The sequence below is a fragment of the Rousettus aegyptiacus genome, unplaced genomic scaffold, assembly GCF_014176215.1.
Source record: "Rousettus aegyptiacus isolate mRouAeg1 unplaced genomic scaffold, mRouAeg1.p scaffold_m13_p_8, whole genome shotgun sequence".
Lineage (NCBI taxonomy): Eukaryota > Metazoa > Chordata > Mammalia > Chiroptera > Pteropodidae > Rousettus > Rousettus aegyptiacus.
The window spans coordinates 105,214,302-105,222,157 of NW_023416311.1; the positions used below are offsets into that span (position 1 = coordinate 105,214,302).

A 7,856-nucleotide genomic window follows, 5' to 3' on the forward strand; every position below is an offset into this window, starting at 1 on the left:
GCTGGATATGTAAAAGATTTGCTAATGTGTGTAGATACATGGGTTAGTACACACACATAGATTTCCTTGCTGTCAGCTAAGTGGGCTTAGAGATAACGCTCTAGCAGCAACGAGCACACCTGGCACTCAACTCTTGTTTCTGACACCGTTCTCCAATAAAAGGAACAAGGTCTCCTCAGGAAAATGGCCGATTCCAGGACTTGAGCAAGAAATACACAAGCCAAGCCAAGAGCATCACCAGAAGGTGAGCAAGTGCTCAAAACAAACAAACAAAAAATTTAACCAACAAACACAACGAAGGGGGTCTGTCAAAGGGACAACGGGAGGCAAACGAAAAAGCTGAAACAATCTGAACAAGAAAATAAATAAAGCAATACTTGGTGATAACCCAAAGTATAAAATACATATCCGCGAGTCCAAACTGATATAAACAAATGGTCTAATAAGTAAATGAATGGAGGAAAGAAACTAATCTCCCATGCAGAGGGATTCGAATTTGTTCATGTAGGTACTCTGCTCGCAATGAGATGCAAAAGAACTCACCTCACCTTAGTTGCGGGCCACAAGTAATGACTTCCTTCTGAAGAGTACAAAATGGAAAGAGGGTAGAGAGTAATTTTACAACCGAGAAGCCGAATGCTACTTTGGCCTGGCCATCAAGGTTAACATGAACGGTGATACATTATGTAGATGATGTGTACCCTTGACACAATGTGATGAGAATGGCACTCTTCATCTGTGGTCTTCCTCCCAAAAACATGTAAACCCCCCCCGTCTCATCACGAGAAAAGCATCCTACGAATCCCAACTGAAGGACATTCTACAAACTGCCTAACCGGTATTCCTCCAAACTCTCAACGTCATCAAAAATAAGGAAATCAGAAAAACTGGCACAGCCAAAAAGCATCCAAGTACACATGGCCACTGAAAGTAATAGTCTTAGTGGGATCCTGGGACCAAAAAAGGACATTAGGGGAAAACTTAGAAAATCTAAATAATATATGAACTTTAGTTAATAATAACGAACCAATACCGAATCATGAGCGAGGTATATGGGAACTCTGTACTACCTTCACAACCTTTCCGTAAATCTAAATTTATTCTAAAATAAGTTTATTTAAAAAAATGTAAGCGCCCGCTATCTCAAAAAGAAAAAAATGCAGTAGGTCCAAATTTCATAGGCTACTCGCTCAGGTGTGCCGACAACATTTCTTTCCCATTCCTCCTCGTGGCAGAAAGCTTAATCCTCGTTCAGGGAAAACTCCATCTCCAGGACTTCTCTCTGTCAGTGGAGCACTTGCCCCCTACTGTCTTCTTCCCAAGGTTGCAGCCAGAGCTCCCAGAGATGTTGAGATATCACAGCACAGGTGAGGATGGAGAGGTGGCATGTGTTCCTTGGTCATCATGGGCTTATGCTGCCACCAGTGTAGATAGAGGTGCATCCTATGTCTGTCCCCTGACACTCCTGCCTGGACCGCAGGCATTGCTGCGACCTTGCTGCTTTCTGCTGGCATGTCCTCCTCACCCAACCACAGGGCCTCTCGAGGTCTGCGGGCAGTCAGGACCTCTCCTGAGCTGCTCCCGGCCACTCAGGAAAACGTTCAGCTGCACACAGGCGTCCTGGAGCCCTCCCTTCCCCCATCCCAGAAAGTGAGGCCAAAGTTCTCTTTGCTCCCAAGTTCCTCAAGGTCACCTGGGCACAAACTTCTTTCCTTAGAGATTCGCATCAGGGTCTACTGCAACCTGTCACCTCTCCCCCCAAATTGCAGAATTATTTCTTTTGCAGGAAGAAAACCTCACCCTAATTCCATCAGGCTTTCTTCCAAATCCGTTATTTTGGGCATAGCCTTCGTGTTCCTAGTAGACTGTCAGTTTCGATATTCAAAATCCTTTCCTCCAATTATTCCCATGTGTTTCAGGACTGTCTTGAAATTCAGAAACCAAGTGCTGACTTCTTTCTTTCCTTTTGCATCCCTCACCTAGTAACCCTCCCCAGAAGGTAGTGAATACAGAGGCCCCTGAGGTAGAGGAAGCTGCTGGCATGGTTGGATATCACGCAGCCACAGAAAGATCAGCAATCCCATGGTGGTGCTTGGGAAGTGAGGACTGGCAGAGGCCGACTTGTGTGGGAGGGTCCTCAGGCGGAGGCAAGTTCTGGGTGTTGGGAACTGGCTGGGAAGGGAAAGGGGCCGAGTAGTGACTGCTAACGGTGTCAGAGATCAGGGTGGGCACGGAATGGTTTGTGCGTATTTGGGTATGAAGCCCTCTCAAGGGCTGAGACCCAGATATTGACCAATTCGTCTACGTCATGTAGAGTCAGTTCCAGGAAAGAGGTGTGGAAGACTTGTGTCTGAGTACAAGACACGCAGGAAGATTTGCCTGGATGGCAATAAGAGAAAGAGGCTGCACGCAGGTTTTTGGTGTTTTTTATTTTATTTTTTCCTTCTGCCATCTGAGCATTTGGAGGGGGATCTAAACAGGGTTTCATGACAGCTGCTGTTGATCCTACCCAACCTTCAAAACTCAGACCGAATTTCGTCCGCTTTCATGATGCTCCCGCAGAACTCACCCTGATCGCTCCCTTCCCTGTCCTCCACAGCGCCGGCCTTCTGGCTTTCGGTCGTCTGCATTACGCTGTTCATGTCCTTCGTGTGTACCGTCCTGCCTACGAGATGAGGAGAGCCTTTGCAATGGGTACACAGGCATCAACACGTCTCTTGTGTGCCTAGGACTGTGCCAGCCCTGGAGGCAGAAAGCAAAAGAAGCGGCGAAAACCAGCTGGGGCAGATACTGCCAGTTACCTACCTACTCAACGTCCTTTCTCTCCTTTTTGGTAGAACCCACGCGCGGCTAAAACACCCCATTTCCCCGCTGTGGCAGCCATGTGACAGGGTGCCGGCCGATGAGAGGTAAGTGGAAAGGAGCAGGAAGGGCTCGCAAAAAAAGAGTTCAGACTCAGCATGTGCATGCCCTTTGCCCTTTGTCCTTTGCCCTTTGCCCTCTGTTCTCTGGAACACAGGCGAGATGCCAGAGGAGAAGAGGCCGCCGTGCGGCTCTGAGAGGGTGAACATGAGGACCGAAGTGTGTGGTGCAGACGGCTGGGTGAGCTGCCCCGCTCTGAAGTTCCCATTCCGTGGGAACATACGAGAAAACCAAGGCCCTGATTTAGTTTAAGCGGCCGTTAAGTCGGGTGTTCAGTTTCGTGCCGTCGAACTAGCTCCTAGCACAGCCGTCGTGGTTCTTTACCAGCGTTTCTCAAACTTTCCCACCCAAAAACCCTGAAGAGGGGGGCGAAGAGGCAGGTGCAAGTCATATCCTTAAGGGTCTGGGAGGGAAACCCGAGCGGCCACTAGAAGATGAACACGCCTTTAAAGTTACCGGCTGCTTCTTAGAATTGCACAGGAATTTTTCCCTTCTCCTTATCCATCGGTATTTATTTTAACATATAAATAACGTCTTAACTCATTTACTAGTTGTTTTGGGTTGAATTGTGTACTCCCCCCACCCCTGCAAAAAAATAGATACGTCGAAGTATTAACCCCAAGTACCTTAAAATGTGACCTTATTTAGAAGTAGGGTCACTGCAGATATAATTAGTTATGAAGATGTCATCCTGGAGTAGAGTGGGCCCCTAATCCAGTGTGACTGATGTCCTTAGAAGAAGTTGGCCATCTGGGACAGAAACACACAGGGAGAATGCCGTGTGGGGACGTAGAATTGGAGTGAGGCATCTACCAGCCAAGGAATGGCAAAGATGGCCAGAGAACCACCAGCAGCTGGGAGGGAGGCAAAGAAGGCTCGCCCTACAGGTGTCAGAGGGAGCACGGCTCTGTCGCACCTTGACTTCAGACTTCTAATCTCCAGGCGTGAGGCAGTGAGCATCTACTAATCAATCTAAGCCACTGGTGCATGGTACTTATGGTTATGGCAGCCTTAGGAAACGCACGAGCTAATCCATGAGGCAGCCCTCCACATTTTTTAATGAAACTGTCATTCTAGAGAGAGACATGTATATTGATTTAATAGAGAATCTACTTTTCCTCTTTTATCTATTTATTTTTTTAAGGCGAGGCAAACCTTGGTTGACCTCTCAGATTGCAAGGACCTCGTCAGCTTACAATCCCTTATTTTTTATTTTTTACACCTACAGCACCTGGTCTTCCTAGGTGGTCTCCCATCTAAGTACTAACCAGGCTCGACCCTGCTTAGCTTCTGAGATCAGACACGATTGGGTTTGTTCAGGGTGGCATGGCCGTAGACAAATAGATAATATTTGATGGATGCTTAAGGTAAAGAATCCATAACCATGGAGAGTTTCAACTTGAGGGCTGTGGGGGTAAATTGATGTTACTGTGGACATACTATGGACACATCGGGGGGGGGAAAATTTGAGATATGGGACCTGACCTCTGGCCAGAGTTGGAACTCTAACTCTAAATTTGAGCTCAAGAGCATAAAGATCCCTGAGGCTTCTAGACTAGACCAGTTCACTGAAAAGGTGAGTGTAAAAATGAGTAGGGCATAATTTTTATGCAATACAGTGGGGAACTCTGGGTGGAGATGTGACTGGCGAATCCCCAGTCGGTCCCGGGGCAGATTCAGAAGCATGTGGATGGAGAAGAACACACCCACAGGGCCCGGGGCACCTAATTCAGCCCTGGCCATGCTACAGCTGCTCAGGAATGAGTCCAAGTGAACCCGGCCTCTTGGATTCCTTTTACTGGCAGTGACCTCCACTAATCTTCTAAGCCAGGAAGGTCCAGCCCTGCTCATCCTGCTCTGAACCCAAATTCATAGGCGCGGACCCCAGGAATGGCTGAATGGCCTTGGGGGGGTCAACCGATAAGAGTCTTTTGAGCCCATTCACGGTGGTACTTTTTCTAGGCATTGAGATACCATTGAATATACAAATCAAGCAAAGAGGCCCCCAGTGGGAGGCAGGAGAAGAAATTAGTCGGAATGAGCCTGAAAAAGGAATAGAGATGGAATTTGGGAGCATTATGAGGTGTACAGGGGGCAAAAGTGTGTGCGTGTGTGCACACACGTGTGCATGCACAGATGCTTATGCCTGCCTGCATCTGGGCTAGGAGTTGATGAAGATTCTGATCTTACAGTGGGGAAACCTGATAATACAGAAAGAAAAGATAAAGGCAGGTTTAGCTTTGAAATGAGCCCAGGTTTGGAGGCGGCAAAGGCTTTATTATTCCTGGTAAGTAAATGAGAAGGTGCATAGAAGTGATAACATCTATATTTGCTACCTTGGCTTCAAATCGATCAATGTTATAAGCTCATTGTTTAATAACTGCTGACGTTCTGTTCCTGGCCGGCAGCTCAAAGAATTCCAAATTCAGCCCCCAGCCCAAAATGAGCGGAATCTGAAATTCCACCAGGTGAGATTCATTCATTCTGATCCTGGCCAACTTTTGGTCTTCAAGATTTCTTCTCAAAGGATAAATACTCCCGAGAGTGCTAACTCCTTAAATCTTTATCTCTTAATGCTTTATAGAGAGGATTAGTGGATTAGCCCAGGGTTGGCCTGGAGTAATGAAGGATAAAGAAAGGAAAAAGTGTAAGGGAAGGCACCAATAAAAAAAGCCTCTGCTTTTGCCTAAAGCTGGTATTACTGCTTCTGTCTTGTGTAGACCCTGAGAAAGTACTGACCTCTTTCATCTGCAGGGATGGTGAACATTTTTATAGTTCAGGGTCATTGATTACTCACTGAAGGCCTCCCATCACGCACAGAAAGCCGTGTGGAGACTTGGTGTCCAGTTTGGGGCAGTTCTAGAAATCTTGATTTATTGATGCAGTAAACATTTATCGAGCCCCTGCTATACGGCAGACACTGTTTTAAGCTACCGTGACCAAAACAAGAAAAATGCCTACCCCCGGAGAGCTCACTTTCCGGTGGGGAGGGCAGAAAGACAATAAACAAATGAGTGACATGCATAATGGTCCAATGATAATAAGTGCAATGGAGAAGAGTTAGGAAACAGGAGGAGGTTGAGGCGGGGAGCAGTGGGCAACATTAGACGTGAGATTCAGGCAAAGATCAGAATGAGAGAATGAGCCACGTGTTTATCCAAGGGACGGGGGCGGAAACAGCAAGGGCAAAGGCCCAGGGGCAGTGCGGAGGGCTAGGCCGCTGGAGAAGAGAGGGGAGGGCACCGCGTGGAGTGCGGGGAGCAGGGGAGAGGCGGGGAGAGGGGGGCGGCGGTACAGGTGGGGAAGTACAGGGACCGCCTCCACCTAAAACCTCCCGGGCGCTTTGTGAGGACCCCGTCTTTTAATCGGATTGAGATGGCAGGTGTGGATTGTGTGCGAAAAGATTCTAAGTGATTTAGCGTTGAAAGTGGGAGATTATGTGGACTCATCGGAATGTTAGGAAATAAAGCAGAAGTTTGTAAAAAGCTTTGTAAAAGACAGTCGTGGAGAGAGGCTTAACCAGAAGCCAGCGTCTGTCATCGACTGCTGTGAGCACTCTGGAAGATTCTCGAGGGCCATGGGCACTAACTAAGGGGACCCGTGCGCCGGCAGAGCTGGCTGGGGGCACGAGGACACCCACCTGGACGGGGAAAGCTGGGGCGATGGGACCCGTCATTGCTGCTCCCCACACACTGACCAGATGGGTTCCGCGGCCACACCGGGGATTTCTTCCCCCACAAGCCCAGGGGTCCCGCCTACGCACCTGCATCTCCTGGTGCAAGCGATATCTGCTCCCTCCTCCATCCTGACCTCCCTTCCTCTGGGGGTAAGACAGCACCTGGGTTGAGCCAGAGAAACTCATTTCTACCTGAGTTAGGACACTTGGAGGAAGGAAGCGAGAGGTGGGACAGCTGGGCAGCAGGAGCCGATAGGGGGCGGATGGGAGAGGGGGCCCGCCTGGAGCGCCACCCGCCCGCCCGTACTCTGGCCTGTGTAGCCACCACCCCTTCCACTCGCTTCCTACGATGAACCCTTTTCCCCCGATCACCTGTCAGGGAGGTGGGATGGTCTTTAGCCCAAATCTCCTCACTGGATATGAAATCAGCTCCAGCTCTTCACGACCTCGGGGAAGCAAGGAAAGGAACCAATACCTGTTGCTTGAAATATATTATGTGAATGCTTCCAAGGCGGCGGGACAGGCATTCGAAGCCACGTAAATGTCATACTCTTTCATTCATTCCCTCCCCTCTCAGTCCCCACAGGGGCGACATCTCGGACCCCTGATCTTCTTGACCTCTTGTCTCTTTTCCTCCCTTTGATATTATCTATTTGGTGTCCCTGTATAGTTAAGCCAATGACATTGGAGGTGAGACTATCCCGAAGTCCAGGGGAGCAGTAAGTCACGTGTCCCTGGACCTTCCCAATCCTGAACTTTAAGAAGTTCTTTAGACAGAGTATGTCCAGATTATTTCACCCTGGAGCCCTATAGAAATAATAAGGATTTTACTTTACGTGCTCCGCCTTTCCTGGGACCCACCTGCTTTTGAAGATGCTGGTCTTCTTAGGTTATTTCGTTTTCCTTTAAGAAACAAAGCCCCGCGTGCTAGCTGTTCTAGAATGTGGTGTTAGGAGCGTTCATCTCTGCCAGATGGTCGTGCTTCCATTTATGAGCTATTGCAGACTATGGAACTTACCATGTTCCTTTTTATTCCTTGGACGTCAAGATGCTCGGAATTAACTTATGCGCTTATTTAAGGCCCTGTGTAATAGTGGAGACTTAACGGACCAGGGGAAGTTGAATATTCATGACAGTGGGATGTTACCTGTCCCTGCAGGCGCCTGAGTTTAGAGAAATCTGGGGGAAGGTAACAAAGGGGTGCAACAACGGGGAGAGGGGGCGTCTGTCTCAGGGAAAGGCTCTTCCTCTGGGCCTC

General features: G+C 48.6%; 1 pseudogene; it reads right to left on the reverse strand.

Moving 5' to 3' along the window:
• Positions 1 to 4,141: 4,141 nt before the first annotated feature.
• On the reverse strand, positions 4,142 to 4,260 carry LOC118607439 (annotated as a pseudogene).
• Between the last annotated feature and the right edge of the window lie 3,596 nt (positions 4,261 to 7,856).